Source organism: Pleurodeles waltl, chromosome 6 (assembly GCF_031143425.1).
Source record: "Pleurodeles waltl isolate 20211129_DDA chromosome 6, aPleWal1.hap1.20221129, whole genome shotgun sequence".
In the NCBI taxonomy this organism is placed as follows: Eukaryota; Metazoa; Chordata; class Amphibia; order Caudata; family Salamandridae; genus Pleurodeles; species Pleurodeles waltl.
Window position 1 is genome coordinate 1437484163 of NC_090445.1, and position 17117 is coordinate 1437501279.

The 17117-nt window shown below is 47.5% G+C and overlaps 1 protein-coding gene across 1 annotated transcript in view; it reads right to left on the minus strand.

Moving 5' to 3' along the window:
- The window catches only part of ERLIN1 (ER lipid raft associated 1), a 215293-nt gene extending 199502 nt beyond the window's left edge, over nucleotides 1-15791 (minus strand). The window contains exon 1 of the mRNA XM_069240832.1: nucleotides 15653-15791. The gene's annotated coding sequence lies outside the window, so the exon portion shown is untranslated. The remainder of the gene's footprint in view (nucleotides 1-15652) is intronic.
- Nucleotides 15792-17117: the final 1326 nt, after the last annotated feature.

Here is a 17117-nt window from a genome sequence, read left to right on the forward strand (position 1 = left end):
CATTTCCAAGAGGTAAGGCCATTGAACACAGATGAATACTTTTTCTGCGTCGACTGCTGAGTTAGCTATAAGGTGCAGAAGGCGCAAGGTGTTATCACTACACTGGTGTGAGGGTATAAATCCCCCCTGATCCCGTTCAATCAGGCCTGGCATTAGTGGGTTAAGGTGTGCGCTAATATAATGGCGAACAGCTTTGCATCTACATTTAAGAGAGATAGAGGCCTATACGACCCGCAAAGGGGCTGGATCCTTACCTGGTTTCAGAGTTACCGAGATAACAGCCTCTACCATGGTGTCAGTAAGGGAACCTGACTGGGCAAAGGAATTATATAGACAGGTGAGCAAGGGGGCTAAGTCCTGACAAAAAGTTTTATAAAAAACTGTGAGGCGAAGCCGTCAGGCCCCAGGGACTTTATTGGTTAAAGACACACGATGGCTGAAATCACCTCTTTTATGCAAACAGGCTGCTCCAGGGCCGAAGCCTCTGCATCGGCCTAAGAGGTGAGGGTGACATTTCAGAGATATCCCAAGGGGGTTCCATCAGGGCCATAAGCGGTAGTGTAGAGAGAACTGTAAAAAAGGCCCAAAAGGCCGATGCTATTCCCTCATCCAAACAGGTCTCCGTAGAGGAGATTGTACAAATCTTGTTCACTAATTCAGAATGGATTAATCTGCGTAGACTCTGCACCAGCATGCGCCCACAGCTGTTACTGCCCAGATAAAATGTATGTTTGGGTCGCATCATAGCATATTCCACCCTATCCAAGTCAAGGGGTTTACGAAAGAGCTGGGCTTTCTACAGCTCCCTTCAAACTCTGTGGGCCCCTGTTTGCTTATGAATTTCTCAAACTAAACAGTTCTTTCGAAACTTTGCCGCTTATCTCAGCAGCGACGATTCTCTGAGGCCAAAACAGCTATTAGCTCCCCCTTCACCACTAGCTTCAAGGCTTCCCAAACAGATGCCACGGAGGACTACTGGATATAGTTAAATTGGAGGTAGGATGCGATTACCATCCGAGTAGAGGTGCCCGAGACCTGGGACTGCAACAAGGCATCCCGCAAATGCCAATGGGCGCTCCTGGATTGGGAGATGGGCAGTCTAAGACAGGGATAGGGGACCATGATCAGAATATGAGCGCAGGGCAACAGATGCTTCGGATATAAGATCTAGCAGGGTCGGAGTAGCAAGGAAGTGATGAACAAGTTACTTACCTTTGGTAACACATTAACTGGTAGAGACTCTATTTAGCTGCAGATTCCTCACCTTTAGAATTCCCAGACATCAGCTTGGAATTCGTAACTTTTGCTGAGCTATACCCTTCTGCATGGCGTCGGGGGCGTCGTTCAGCTACGTGGGGAGTCATCAGCGTTGTTGGAGCCATCTGTGGCGTCACGGTCGCCTATAAAGGCACAACCCAGGCAGCGTACGTCAGTACTTTTCCACAAATCTCCACACCAGAAGAACAGAGCCATGGAAAGAACCAACAGTTTTGTTTGTGGGGGAAAAAAACTATTGGCCCTGAAAGGAACAATCCTTAACTGAGTCCACTGAGTGGGGAGGCATGGGTGGGTGTAAGGAATCTGCAGCTAGAATCTCTACCAGATAATGTATTAAGGCAAATAACTTGTTCATCTGTTAAAGACTTCTAGCTGCAGATTCCTTACCTTTAGAATAGATACCAAAGCCATAACCTCCTGGCGGTGGGCTACGGACAAGTTGGCCTCAAACCAAAAAGTCCTGCAAGACCAAGAGGGCAAAGTGCCTATCTCTGCTGACCTAACTGTCCAGGCAGTAGGGTTCAGCAAACATGTGCAGAGACACCCATGTTGCAACCTGTCAGATGTCCAGGACTGGTACATCTCCTTCTAATGCAATAGTAGCAGCTTTGCCCCTGGTGGGATGAGCCATAAAGAAGCTGCTTTTTCACCAGAGCATAGCAGATGTTTTATGCATAGAATGACCCAATGCAAAACGGCCAGTTTCTACACTGCCCAACCTTTCTTTGCTCCCACGTACTCCACAAAGAGTTGGTCATCCACCCGAACTCTTTTGTGTAGTCAAGGTAGAACGACAACACTCTTTTTGGGTCCAGTCGATGGAAACGCTCCTCTTCCTTAGAGGAATGCGAGGGAGCAAAGAAGGTGGGCAGGATGATGTTCTGACCCAGGTGAAATGGGGTCACCACCTTAGGGAGGAAAGAGGCATGAGTGCAAAGCACTACCCTGTCCAAAAGCAGGGTGAGATTCAGAGGTTTTGACGAGAGAGCCTGCATCTCACTGACCCTTCTGGCAGATGTTATTGCCACTAGGAAGGCTATCTTGATGGTGAGCAGCGGAGGGGACTATTGTGTAAAAGCTCAAAGAGAGCTTAGGAAAGTGAGAACCAAAGTTAAGTCCCACTAAGGCATGACAAAGGGATTAGAAGGATACATATGTACAAGCCCTTTAAGGTATCTATTTACAATATGAGATTTGAATAATGAAGGCTGATCAGGCCGCCGAAGAAAAGCTGAAAAGGAGGACAGAGCACCCTTGAGAGTGCTCAATGCAGAGCCCTGTTGGGTAAGGGACAAGATAAAGAGAAGAATGTCAGAGAGAGAAGCAAAAAGAGGATCAATAGATCTTTCTGTATAATAATATACAAAGCGTTTCCAACAACAGGCATATACCGCCTTGGTGGAGGGACGCCTGGCTGCCAGAATAACTTTACAGACTTTAGGAGGAAGATCAAAGGCTGTCAACTGCTACCACTCAATCTCCACACATGAAGGTGCAGAGTTGACAGGTTTGGGTGGTGAACCTTCCCCTGCTGCTGTGACATAAGATCTTCCAGAAGGGGCAGCCTGATTGGAGGATCCATGCTAATCTTCAGCAGCTCGGGATACCAGACTCTTCGTGCCTAGTGAGAAGCCACCAGGATTACTTGGGCCCAGTCATTACTGATCTTCTTGAGAACTCTGGGCAGAAGTAGTGTGGGCCGAAAGGTGTACAGGAGGCCTGAACTCCACTCGCGATGAAAAGCATTGCAGAGCGAGTGCCGCCTTGGAAACTTCAATGCGCAATACTGCTGCTAAATCTCCCCAATGCTGAAAGAGTCCTTGTGCCATCTCTGGATGGAGACAGCACACATGATCCGCTAGGCATCAACAGTTGAGTTCTTCGGCTTTGGCAGTCACAGAACCTACCAGGTGTTGAACCACCAGGGTTATGCCCTGCTATTCCAGCCATGTCCAGAGGTGCAAAGCCTCCAGACGAAGGGACCACAACTCCACACAGCCCTGCTTGTTGCAGTACCACAGTGAGGTGGTGGTGTCCTTGAACACCTGCACCATCTTCCTGTTTACAACTGGAAGAAATGCCTTCAAGGCAAGCCGGATGGCCGAGAGCTCCAGTAAGTTGACGTGGCGTCCCTATTCAATCGGAGACCAGAGACCTCTATCTCCACCTCTCACAGATGGCCACCCCATCCCAGAAGTGATGCATCTGCCACTACTGTAAAATCTAGTAGGGGAAGGGAGAGAAGTTCTCCACTGAACCATTAGCGGTTCTTTAACCACCACTGTAGATCTTTTGCAGTTCCCTCCGAGATCTGAACCGTATTGGAGAGATTTCCCTGATGCTCTGCCCACTGGAACTTCAGGTCCCACTGCAGAGCCTCATATGCCATCTGTCATGTTTGACTAACAGTATGCAGGAGGCCATGAGGCCCCGCAGCCGCAGAGTCTGTCTCACTGAAATCCAGAAGACCCTTGATCTTTTTGGGTATCAGAAGGTAGCAGGAATAACAATCACTGCCTACATCTGACATTGGGGGCCCCTTCTATGGCTCCAGTGGCCAAGAAAGCCGCAACTTTCTCCTGGAGCAAAAATAAATGCCGTACTTTTGTTGGAGGCATCGGGGGAGGAAAAGACTGGAGGGGGAGGGAAAAGCCGTTCTGTATGATCTCCAAGACCCATTTGTCCGATGTTATGGACTGCCAGTGAGCCACTGGACGTACATGGTCTTGCAGAATCAAACTAGAAGGGCTTGGATGCTGTAGAGGTGGAGAGTAACTTCTGGCCAGACCCGCTAGGTCTGAAGGAACCACTACCATGTACCTGCACAAGATGTTGCCTTGGCGCAGGAGTGTGGCTGGTCTGTGGATTGTGTAGTTCTGGATCCACGAAAGGGGCAATAGACAGATTGCAGGCGAGGAGTCGTCAAAAGCCCCAAGGACTTGGCCGTAGCCAGGGAGCCCTTAAAGCACTCCAGCGCCAAGTCTGCCTTTCCGCCAAATAGGCAGGTCCCATCGAATGGCATGTCCATGAGATTTGCCTAGACATCCCCCGAAAAGCCAAATGTATGAAGCCAGGCGTGGCCACAGTCGACAAAATCACTCTACCCAGCGAGTCAGGCGTGTCCAAACCACACCTTATGGTAAACTTGGCCCCATCCCTCCCATCCTTAACCGCTTGTAAAGAATGTCCTGTACGTCCTCCGGCATCTGAGACAGCACATGCACCACCGAATACCAGGAAGTGTGGGAAAAACGGCCCATTAAACATGAGGTGTTTACCGACCAGAATGCCTGGCTGTCGGAAGAAAATATCATCTTCCCAAGCTGATCCAGCCCCTTGGATTCCCTACCCGGAGGTGAGGAAGGGAAAGCGGCATGTGATGTAGACGCTTGAACTATCAAGCTCTCTGGGGCAGGGTGTTCTGTGAGGAAACTAGGGTCACCCGGTTCTAGGAGTTGGCTGTGGCCAACTGCCCTGTTTACAGGAGCCTCTGAGCTGGGTTTGGACCACGTCCCCAGTAGGACAACTGGGAGGGCTTCATTGAAAGGCAGCACAGGTTCCGATGTGGAAGTCCCCGGCTGAAGCACCTCTATAAAGGGGGTTAGTCGTGACCGGCACTGTAGGCAGATCAAATTCAAGGACCTGAGCTGCCCTACACTCTACCCCTGCGTACGATGCACCCTCCTCTGTACCCACCGTAGGAGGAGAGAGCAAGCTAGTATCTGGAGAGTTGTCCAGTCCATTGGCCTCTCCTATTTCCTCATACCATTCCAATGGCTCCATGCGAATTTCTAGAGGGTCCAAAGACATAGATCTGGCACTAGTGGGCAGCCCTTGATCATCAGTGATCAGAATGGGGCTTGCGCCACCGGTGGGCGTCGGTGGCACAGGGCGGTTGAGGCCGTGAGGGGTGCTGGAGAAGGCCGACTGTGAAACTGGAGCCGTTCCGGAATCGGATCTATGAGGCCCCACCGAGGCCAAAGCCACTGGCGTGGAACCTGATGGGGCCTCTGATGACCCCACAGGGCCCAAAGGTGCTCCTGCGGGGCCAGCCCACTCAAACACGAGAATCATGGCCTCATAGAACTCCTTAAGTTGAGCGTGGATCACTCCAGCTTCCAGAATGGGAGAAAGGCATGGAGTCGTCACTGGCATTGGTTCTGCGTAACCATGCCAGGAACATTGACGTTCCCGAGTTGCCTCGGCAGCCGACAAGCAAGGCGAAGTTGAAGTCCGCTTGGACTTCTTCTTGTACCTCTTCCCCGAGTGCCTGGAGGACCTCGAGTGGGATGAAGAAGACTTCGGGCTCCTGGAGAGGTCCTGCGATCTTCTCCTTGACCAGGACCGTGACCTCCGAGGAGACGCGCCGGCCGATGTCAACAGCCAGGCTACCATTAGCTTCATGGACTGTTCTCTCAAAGGTTTTGGAGTCATGGCCCGGCAGTCCAAACAGGACTTCGAATCGTGGTCACACTCAAGACACCGCAGACATACCTGGTGTGGATCTGTCACAGACATGGCGCAATGGCACACTCCACACAGCTTGAATCCGGTCTTTCTCGAGGTCATCCTCACACAGACGAAAAAAAGGTTTTGACAAAAAGGTTGAAAAAGGCTGTCAAAATAGAGGGTGGCTCTGTTCCAGATCTGCGCTTCACCGGCACGGAAGGAAAAGAACTGATGTGCGCACGCCTGGGTGTTGCCTTTATAGGCGATTGTGATGTCACAGATGGCTCCAGCGATGCCACCTGACGGTGCACAAAAGGGTCTTGCTCAGCAAAAGTTCTGTATTCAAAGCTGACACCTGGCAATTCTAAGTAAGGAATCTGCAGTTAGAAGTCTCTTTCAGATCAATTTGTGCGTAGTCTTATGTGCAGCTGAATAGTATGTGTAGATCCTAGAAGATGGATATAATTGTCAACAAACATCCTGCAGTCCAGAGTCCGCAAGCCAATGAAGGCCTGCAACTGAAAAGGCCCCAGTTTAGTCAGAGCGTTGTCCAGAGCAGTCCACCTCAGTGTCCATAACCAGATTCATGACCCCCACAGCCCCCACCCACCCTCCAGGTTTGCTGCAACAGGGGTCTCAAGCACAGAGGCCAAGGAACTCCTAAGGAAGGACTCCTGGCATTCGCTAGTGGCATAAACATTTGCCAGGGTAAAGTGAAAGGAATCCACCCTAAGTGGAAGCACTAGGAGGAACCCTTTTAACTTCTGTTATTGTAGATAGGATTTCACCCTTGAAGCCACGTGAGAAAAAATGGCCACCCCTCCTTTCTTCACAGGGCAAGAAGTCCAGAGCTAGTGCAGAAACCAGCAGTCCTGCATTTTATGGACATCCTTAGAGAGTAAGTAAGTCTCATGTAGGAGACAAATGTCACTGCAGGATCGCTCGAGGAAAGAAAGAACTGCCAACGTTTTAGTGGAGTTGTTAAGGTCCCCTACATTGAAGCTAATAACTTTAAGCTCCATGATATCAGATTAAGAGGGGACAGTGCCAAGAAGATTCCCACTGGAAGCCAAAGGGGCATGCAACACAGAGCTTTGACCCCCACTTCGATATTCCACACAGTACAGAGTAAGTAGCCAAGGGATGACCATGTTAGACATAGAAGCCAGAACAACCATATAACCACCCCCAACAAGCAAAATAAAAAAACAAACATCAAATACTTGCATCAGTCCACTAATCATGGAAACAGTGAGCAAAGTATGGTCCAGGCGGGTGAGGGCATAACCAGGAAAGAGCCTTGAAGAGGAGAATCGTACCATCAAGGAAGAGTCGGTTGGACCAGTTCAAAATTACAAGACCCCCGTGACCCGTCCCTGCCTCTCGCAGCACCACCTGCCAGAGGAGAAAACACTGGAGCTAAGGACCCCAACTTCAAGGTGCATCAATTTTGTCAGTATCTCCAGACAGAGTGTCTAGCACAGATTTCCTTTCCAATGCAATAATCTCTGGGTCAGAACAAATATCTTCTGTGGTTTGTTTAGGCCGATGCCAGCGTTGTTGCCTTTTTGCGCCGTCCAACTCTGTGGGCTGGTCGATCATCCCCCCATGGAAAGGATCCTTGATGCCAAGCACTCGGCAGGCCTCTTTGAGGGATCGGAGCTGGTGGAGCTTGCTGTGAAGTCGGAAGATGATCCAGAACAGATGGCCACAGGAGTAGGAAATACCGGCGTGCCTCAGGTGTGCAGAACTCGCGCCGCTTCTGAAATGTAATTATCGCTGGGTCCTGATACAGAAAAAGTGCATGGCCCCAGATCTGAAGCGATTGGATATCATGGGCCTTGCACAGGATGGTTTCTTTCACCTGAAAATCATGAACACATTAAAATTTCTGCAGGAGGGCCTTTCGCTGGTTTCGGTGGAACCGGTCAAGCTAGGGACCCCTCCGATGCAGATGTTTTACCACCTAGAACATTTCTAGGTCCTCAGCACGAGTCTATAGGTCTAATTGTTGTTCCCAGAGCCCAAGCATCTCCTGCTCCAGCTTCGATCTCCTCACTGCAATCTTTGTTCTCCAATGTGGAGACCCTCTCTCCTACCCCACTCAGGTCATGGCGTACTTCTCGAAGGTGGAAGTAGAGGTCTTTCTTGACTGCCTGCAGATTATCACGCAGAGAAGTGAATAAAGCCTCCAAAGAAGAGCGTGCCACAGGGCTGTCAGAGTCATCTGTCTCAGGGTGGTGCTCAGTCCCCACCATGGGTGCTTTCTCCTCCAGAGGCCCCCCCCAGTAGGCTTTGTTAGCATGTCCCAGAGAAAGCAATCCTTCTTTGCCCTGGCCGCAGACATGGCTGCGTTTCCAATGTAGAAACTGCCACAGCTGCAGCTCGCTGGAAGATGTCCGAGTCCAGGAGGTGGGGCACTCCCACACCGAGAGTTCTTTCCAAGAATACACTCCAGAGGTTAGGTCTGGGACTAGCCCCAGGGCTGTCCTGTTATCTAACAGTGCCGCTACAATAAAGAGGTGGGACCGGCGATTTTGGGGGGGGATGGGAGATCACAGAAGACCCTCGATGGTGGCCCCAAGGTCTTCGCAGCTCCCATTCGCTGAGCAGAGCCCATGTGCATGTGTAATCTTCTCAGGGAGGGGTAGGAGAGGGGGACAAAAGGCACAGCCCACCCACAGTCAGGAATCCCAGGCCTTAAAGAATAGCTCTTGCCCCTAGGCAATCACAGCAGGCAGACAGCTAGGAGGCTTCCAACTGACTGCTCTGGCAGCCCTAGGGGTGTGCCCGTTATTAGCCGCTCTCCCGGCATGTGTGACCATACCCAGGGCTTGCAAATGTTTAGAGGATCCCCCTCCTCCTCGATTTTCAGTCCTAGCCAGTATGCAGGCCAGCAGGGCCCCAGCACACCAGGCCCCGGGAGCTCATGCCTGCCCGCCTTCTCAGGTGAAACAGGTTGTGCTGCTCTCCCAATAAAGGCGGGCCCAGGTCCTCTGTCTCCTATGCCTCAACAGGAGACCCCGAAAAGCACTTCAGGCCCTGGGTGGCACAACGGTGACCACCTCGGGCTAAGGGCACAGAAGCCCAACACAGACTGGCCCACACCCACGAGGGAACTCCTGCCGCAGGCCTCACCTCTTCCTGCGGGGTCCGTGTCCGAGGCCTCTCAGTCAGCAGGTCCGGCCGGGTGCGAAGGGCCTGCGTGCTCCTCCACGAGGATGCAGCTGAGCCACCCGGCCCAGTTAGTGAGGTCACACTGCTCCCTAGCAGCTGTCGGCAATCACCATCTTGCAGCCCATCAAGGCCCTTAGCTCTCAGAGGCCCCGCCGTACACAAGCAGTCTCTGCACCTGGAGAACCATTCACGCCGCCGCAGTGATCTGTAGTGAAATGTGTGTTTTGACCACTGACTTCGTGTTGCACCACTTTGCACCTGGCTTAGCTGTCCAGTGATCACCAGTTACAAACTCCATTTTGTATTCAGTTTAGGCTTAGCTTTATTCTGCCTATTGACTTTATCTTAGCGTTCTGCAAGTGATTTTCCACGTTGTACACATTCTGTCTTGTTTTCGTGATTCTTTCCACCAAGGGCTTTGGCTGATAAGAATGTAGGCCTTGTTTTGAATTATCACCTTTGGATTGTGGCCAAATCCCAACGTGTTATTTTCAAAGCATACCTAAACTAGGCAGCATGTTTGAATACTTCTTGTGCAGCATGAGGGGTTTTTCCATAAAGCTCCTTCTTTGTTTTTTTTTTAAGATATAAAAGAGACCCAGATCGACAGTAGGAGATTCAGAGATCTCAATCAGGATTCAGACGTCGGATGCCTGATTAAGATTTCCCATGATGGTAGTGATCTCTCTTTCCCGCAGTTGAACGGGGTCATCGGCTTGCCTGCAGGAGAAAGATGAAGCCCCTGACAGGCCCTATGGTGACGCATTTTTAATTCATTATTTGCTTTGCATTATGATATAGATACAAATATTTGCTGTGTATATTGCAGTGGAGAATTATTCGTGTATGTTTCCATTTCATTGTTGGGACTATTTTTAAAGGTGTGCTTTCAACATGCCAATCTCCTTTTGGGAACCTTGCGTAGTGAAATAATAAATATCTTCTTTGGACTAAGAAGCGCATTCCAGAGATTTTTGTCAGTGCATGAGTGTTTCAGCTCAGTCATTAGTGAAAAGCAAAACATGATCGCAAGCACATCTCCGCAGGCTAGTACTGTTGTTTGGGGGGTCAGTATATCCAGCAGGCAGAGCGCTGGGCGATGCTTTCAGTGGTGAGGATGGAAAGAGTGAAAGACGTCTTAGTCGGCCGCCATCTTGGCCATGCGCACCTAAGTTTGTTTAAACACTCACTTTAAAAAAAATAATACTAAAGCATCATGCAGTAACACACTGGCCCTCATTACGAGCCTGGCGGTCTGTGACCGCCAGGCTCGCGGTTGGCGGGAGCACCGCCGACAGCCCGGCGGTGCCCCACAGGGCATTCTGACCGCGGCGCTTTGGCCGCGGTCAGTGCAGGAAAACCGGCGGTCTCCCGCCGGTTTCCCGCTGCCCGTTGGAATCCTCCAAGGCGGCGCAGCTTGCTGCGCCGCCTTGGGGATTCTGACACCCCCTACCGCCATCCTGTTCCTGGCGGGCACAGGATTGCGGTAGGGGGTGTCGCGGGGCCCCTGGGGGCCCCTGCAGTGCCCATGCCAACAGCATGGGCACTGCAGGGGCCCCCGTAAGAGGGCCCCGCTTGTATTTCACTGTCTGCATAGCAGACAGTGAAATACGCGACGGGTGCAGTAGCACCCGTCGCACCTTCCCACTCCGCCGGCTCGATTACGAGCCGGCTTCATCGTGGGAAGGTTGTTTTCCCCTGGGCTGGCGGGCGGCCTTTCGGCGGCCGCCCGCCAGCCCAGGGGAAAACTTGGAATACCCTCCGCGGTCTCTGGACCGCGGAGCGGTATTTCTGCCGCGCAACATTAGCGGGCGGCCTCCGCCGCCCGTCAATGTTGGAATGGGGGCCACTGTCATTTATAGACCGTAAATTTCCAAGAAATGTCCAAAAACCTTCCCACTAACTTTCAGCTTTACTAATAAAACTATATAGTGCATTAACAATATTCTGTAAAAATTGGGTTTCAGAAAACATAGTGATCATTTGCATATCACCAAGTAAAGTATTCTAATTTATTTTCATCCTATTAAAGTGTTTTTTTTCATCACACCGAAGTACAAAAAATAGACTTTCACAACTACTGACATATTTTGAAATGTTTGTACAGTTAACTTAGTTATTTAAATGTGTGTTAAGAAAAACCGGATGCTTTATAGCCTTTCATTTCACACTTTTAACAGTAGGTCAGACAGTTCACCTTATAAAATCCTGGAACTCTGCAATCAGAAGGGAAAAAGACAAACTGACTTTTGACCTCTGACTCTGAACACAGAGCAAATGTTACAAGAACAAGATTTAAAGGCGTCTTTATTGCCCCTTCACTTTCAGACAGAAGAGAACACCTGTCCTTTGTCAACCCGCCATAAGGAGAGAGTAAGCCCTAAAAATAGCTTAACCTGATAAAATACATGACTCGCCATAGCGAGTGGGCGAGTAGATATTTGGAGGCCTGCAGCAGCACAAACTCACACAGCCTCCAACAAAAATTCTTTAGACTGCCTACTGATAGTTTTCGTTCTATTTCAAAAAGTAACTACCATATATTTGACCTCTTGATAGACACAGAACCTGGCTTAGTGTTCGTTCTATTTCAAAAAGTAACTACCATATATTTGACCTCTTGATAGACACAGAACCTGGCTTAGTGTTCATAATTGAATCACGGCTGGTTGGAAGGATATGACAAGAGTATTACATGGAGCTGTTCCAGCAGGATACCAAACTGTACCACAAAATCGTGTATGCAAGAAAGGAGGTGGCTTGGCTGCATATTTAAAGAAAAAAGAAACAACAAATCTCGCCAAAGCTGAGGATGTTTCCTGCAAGGAAGGTTTCACAACCTTATAAGCATTCAGCCATACCCCAACCTTTTCATGCGACTTCCTTCTTCTCCACAGACCACCACTCAGCAACGCAGCACTCCCAGACACATGGCTAGATAGAATCTCTAACTTTTTTACAATATTCTTAAACATGTGTATCCTTGGTGACCTCAACAGATGATTTGACAAACCTACTATGTCACAACTCAGAACCATCCTCAATGGATTAGACACCCACGACGTACAACAGATTGCTCCCAATCCCACACACACTGCTGGACATACTTTGGGTATCATCTCCACCGACCCAGTCTTGTCATGTTCGAAACAATTACTCCAGCCACTTGGTCAGACCACTACCTTGTTGTCCCCCAACACTAAAAAAACTCACTCCACCTAAAATCCTCTTGTCCTCAACTACATAGTGACCTTGAAGCAAGCTAAATTTGGAGGAAGAAGAAACCCTCCTTACCTTAAACACAGGTCTGATCACAATCAATTCTATACAAACTCTCTATGGATGGCTCCAGAAAACTTTTGATCTCCTAAATCCGTAGAAAACATCAATGCAAAACAAAAGAAAACACGCCCCTTGGAGAATGAAGAATTAAAAAATATCGAAAATTCAAACTGCTAAACTTAAAAGCATCTGGCTCAAAATCAACAACCCTCAAGGCAAGATATGTCTAAACAGAATATGCAAGTCCACAATCAAAAAAAGACAAAACTATACAATTCCAAATAAATACTTATTGAAAAGTGTGCTCATAAAGACTTCTGCAAAATACTGATAGGATTCTACAAGCCAAAAAGCACAAAACCTACCTATCACTCAAACGTTTTGTGACACATCGGCAAATCATTACACAACTAAACCAAACATGTTGTTTTTTTAATTAAACAACAAGAAAGCAACAGTCCCAAACCACTGCCTTCAAAACCCTCTTGGGAAACACAGCCTTGACGCTCCTTCAAAGAACTATCATCGACTGAATTTCTGGATCTTGCCGAAGTGAACAAGCCAGAAGGTTTTCCCTTGAACCCTTCTCCAACTCAAGTATTTAAAAATGGTATATCAACTTCTGCAGCAATAAGACTCATCAACAACTCTTTCACAACACGAGTTTCTCAGAAAGCTTGAAAAAGGCATATATATACACCCATAAATATTTTTTTTTTAAAACATACTCTGGACAATCAAGACCTCAACAACGGCAGACCTATTTGAAAATGGACAATTCCGAGGAAAACTTCGAGAGAGCAGCTTTCACCCAGCTGTCACAATTCATTGGAGAGAATTCCATTCTTTTTGAATTGCAAACTGGATTCCTTGCAGGAAATGGAACCAAATCAGCACCTATGTCTATCGGCGTTGACCTTAAAAACATGGTAGTCCAGAACATGGTAGCTGCCCTTCTTTTGTTTGACCTTGCTACAGCCTTAGACACAGTGGATTATGACACACTAATCCAAAGACTTAAAAAATGCCAGAAAATAAGGCACAGCCCTCCCTTGGATCACACTGTACCCACACAATAAAACAAATAGTGTACGTACTCCTCCACTCTCTTCACAACCATATAGCATTAAAGCAGGGGGCCCTTGAGGCTTCATCATCTCATCCAAGGTTTTCACCATCTATATTAAATCATTACTAGGTCTGATCAATGATTTTAACTTCACTTGCTATAACCATGCAGATATTTGTGAAATATGAAAATTCAAAGGACATTGGAACATCAAAAATCTTAAATTGCCTCTGGGTCGTTGACCAATGAATGACATGTAGCCACTTTAAACTGAATGCCTCCAAACTGAAATACTCAGACCTGTGACAATTGGAAAATCTATAACCCTCTCTGTGTCTGGCCTGATGGTCCTGGATCACCACCAAAAATATCCAAAGGGGTAAGAAACCTCAGAATTACCATGGATGCCAAGCCATCAGTGAATGCACATGGGACGAGGTAGACAAATCAAGCTTTATCATAACAAAAACACTGAGTTGTGTTTTCCAGCACCTAGGTTTCCCTCACAAGACTCAAGCTACCATATCGCTTGACCCATCTAAACTGAATTACAATAATGGTCTATATCAGGCTCACCTCTGTCAACTATGAGAAGATTACAGAGAAGTCAGGACACTGCTGCCAGAATATTCCTACATGTAAAGCCATACCTCCCCTGCATTGAGAGCCCTATACTGGCAGAGCCCTATAGTTGTCGGAAGATCCACTTTCAAGCTTCACAAAAACACACACAAACCAATACATGGCGAGGGACCATTCTTCATCAGAAAGAAAAATCAACACATACTTAACATCCAAGGAACCTACGCTAAAGAATGTCTCCCATTCCTACGTACAAGACAAAAACAATGTGTGGAACATCTTCCTCTTTTCAAGCAGGAAAACTATAGGATTCACTACACACACACACACACACACAAAATCCCCTACACACATACACACACAAAATCCCCTTATAACCATCTAAGCTTCAGAAGAGCGGGATCTTCTCCACGACACATATATTAATAACACAAGAGTGTACCACAACAGTATATTCAGACATGTCCAACTATGCTTCTCATGGTATAAAGATGAAGTTGTTGTAATACATGTGTCATTGTACATTGAACTATGCTTCATGGTATATGCATACATATGGTACATGGTACATTCATATAAGGAGAGAAATGTATATTATACCACAAGAAATGTGCATATCAAACAATGTCATGATTGCTGCTGTGTTGTGTACATAAAGGTGCATACCCAGTAGAGTTTATGTCTGCTACCAAAAAATTAAGAAAGGTCATGAAAAAACTGCAAAGTTCACCACAGGATAAATGTGCATCTCCGACCATATATGAATTACTGTTTTTGGTGCACATATAGATATTGATGATATAGAGGGGGTTTTGTACTGCCAATACAACCGTCCCAAGTGACATAAGCATATGTATGTTAATTTCAGTTTTTGTTAGATAAAAAAAATTCTTCCAACCTTTGTCCCATCCCCTCTCTCTTGACTCATCCCAAACCTTTCTGACTACTAAGAACGTCCAAACATTCTTTTCTAACCTTTCACTCCTTTTTTAGCCATTGACAGTCACATGCGACCACTACTTACTAAAACAATATACTACTTCCTCTTTCAAATCCATTCCAATCATTCTATCACCACTCTAAACTCTTATAAACACACAAGCGATCAAGAGCACAAACCTAACTCTTATTATAAACCTCTAATCTTCGGGTATAGACAGCAACAGCTTCAACGCCTGGACGGGGCAGTAAGTGCTATATAAATATAATTTACAATGACATTGACCAAAAAAATGTTGTCCTTGCAAATTAAGCACGCTCTCTTGAGCAAAAGGAACTTGTAATCAACGGCAGGGGCTTAGGAAGTAGTACATGAAACGCAATGTCTGCCAGTTAAAGGCGATGAGGATAGTGAAACGAGGCAAAACGCAACAGTATATTCAGACAGACAGTACATTCAGAATGGAAGGGGACAAGCGCATAGAGGAAAACAACAATTTAAGAATTTAGAAAGCAGACCACGGTCCTAAGGGCAATGCTTTCGTTAATGGGGAATAGCCTGATACCACCGTGACTAAACAAATACCATAAATCAAGGAGGTTTGATGAATGATAGGGGTCTTTTAAAGGGAGCAGAAGAGGGACAGGCTTGAATATAGAGCTTCGAGAGAAAATTGCATTAGAATAAAATGATTAAATAGGGAGAAATATGGCAGCATGCAGGCAGTTCTGAATCGGGAGGGGTGTGGCTTTATAAATATGAAGGCCTTATGGAGAGGAGAAGAGTAAACGAACACAATAACGGAGGCGTGTACAGAAACACACAGGGAAGTAAACTGCCTCTCTCTGTCACGGTATCTCCCCTCGTTATGATACCTCGAGGCGCCCCTGAGTTGCCCTGCGGCTCCAGCTCTCCTGTCCCTGTGCGCAGGACTCCGCAGCCCAAAACAGCTTTCAGTCCTCAAAGACTTCAGACCGAATGGAGCAGCACACTTGCCCCGGGTTTGGGGGCGGGGCCAGGAGGAAAACGTTGCGTTTCAGGCCTCGATTTCACATACACGTTCATAACCGAATCTTAGGCAGTGCTATGAACAGTTAGATACGAGTCTAGAACAGCGGCCATGGCAAGGTCAGGCAGCCAATGAATGCCCGGAAATCATTGAGCAGGCGAATTTTATGACAAGACCGGAGGATCCTATTATGCGTTTCTTTTCTTACTTTAATAAATAGCAGCAGTCAAGAAACATACTACGATTCCCAGAAGGCTAAAACACAACGGCCAATGGGAATAGAAATGTAGTCCAAACACTGTACACCAATCACAAGTATGCAGAGGCATTGTGACATCACTTGACTGCGAACAGCCCTCTTTTCTTGCTGCTCGCAGTCAAGCTAAGTACCATTTTATCTTGTCTCCGTGTAATTTATCTCATTTTACTACTTTATATATATATAATTGCAATTTTACTTGTGTTGACCTCGCGCTTAGCAAACGCGCTCTTTACCCGTGTATTTTCCTTTTGAGCAGTCGGCATGTTGCCGCATTCCTTGTAGCACCCTTGTGCTCCCCTAACCGTCTTCGAATTCCTTCTGCGCGCGTCAGCGCGCGCTTCCTTCATTTTAACGGGTTTCCTCAACGTCAGTTATTCTCTTCGCGTTGAGGAAACCCGGCGTCCCGAACAGCGCGTCTCCTCACTGCAGCTCCCGGCAGTTATAAATAGCCGTTTTCAGCGCTCGTGTTGAGCGCTCGGCTTTTCCTTCAGTAATTCTGCTATTATCAAACCGGTGAACGTGTTATTTGACCTTACCTCCTGCCTTCACACAGGAGCCCCAGTCCTCCTCCTCCTCCTCCTGTGTTCCCCTTGTCTCTGGCAGCATTAGCGACGCCCACAGGCGGAGCTTTTCATTTTTCCTGGTTTTGTTAACCCTTCACCTCCCTGTTTTTTCTTAGCTTCATTATGGATTCAGATAATTCTCCTTCTATGGAAGTTGAGGATATCAGGCACGAGTTGTCTGCATTTATCAAAACTTCTGTTCAGCAAGCAGTTTCTTCCTCTATGCAGAAAATTTCTAAGAATTTAGAACTTTCCTTCTCTGACATGATATCTAGGTCCATGTCGGCCCAGGCTGTGGGGGAATGCAGTCAGCGCCTTTCTCCCATAAAGAAATCCCCAAAAATCAAAAAAATTGGCGCAAAAGAAAAGTGAGTCTTCCTCACACGTGGCAGAGGACGCGGTTCCTCAAAAGGCTCCCTCCAAGGAGTATAAACATTTGGACATTGGGAAACCTACCTCAAAGTTAAATTTAAAACATAAATCCAAGCAAAAAAATGTTATTGCTC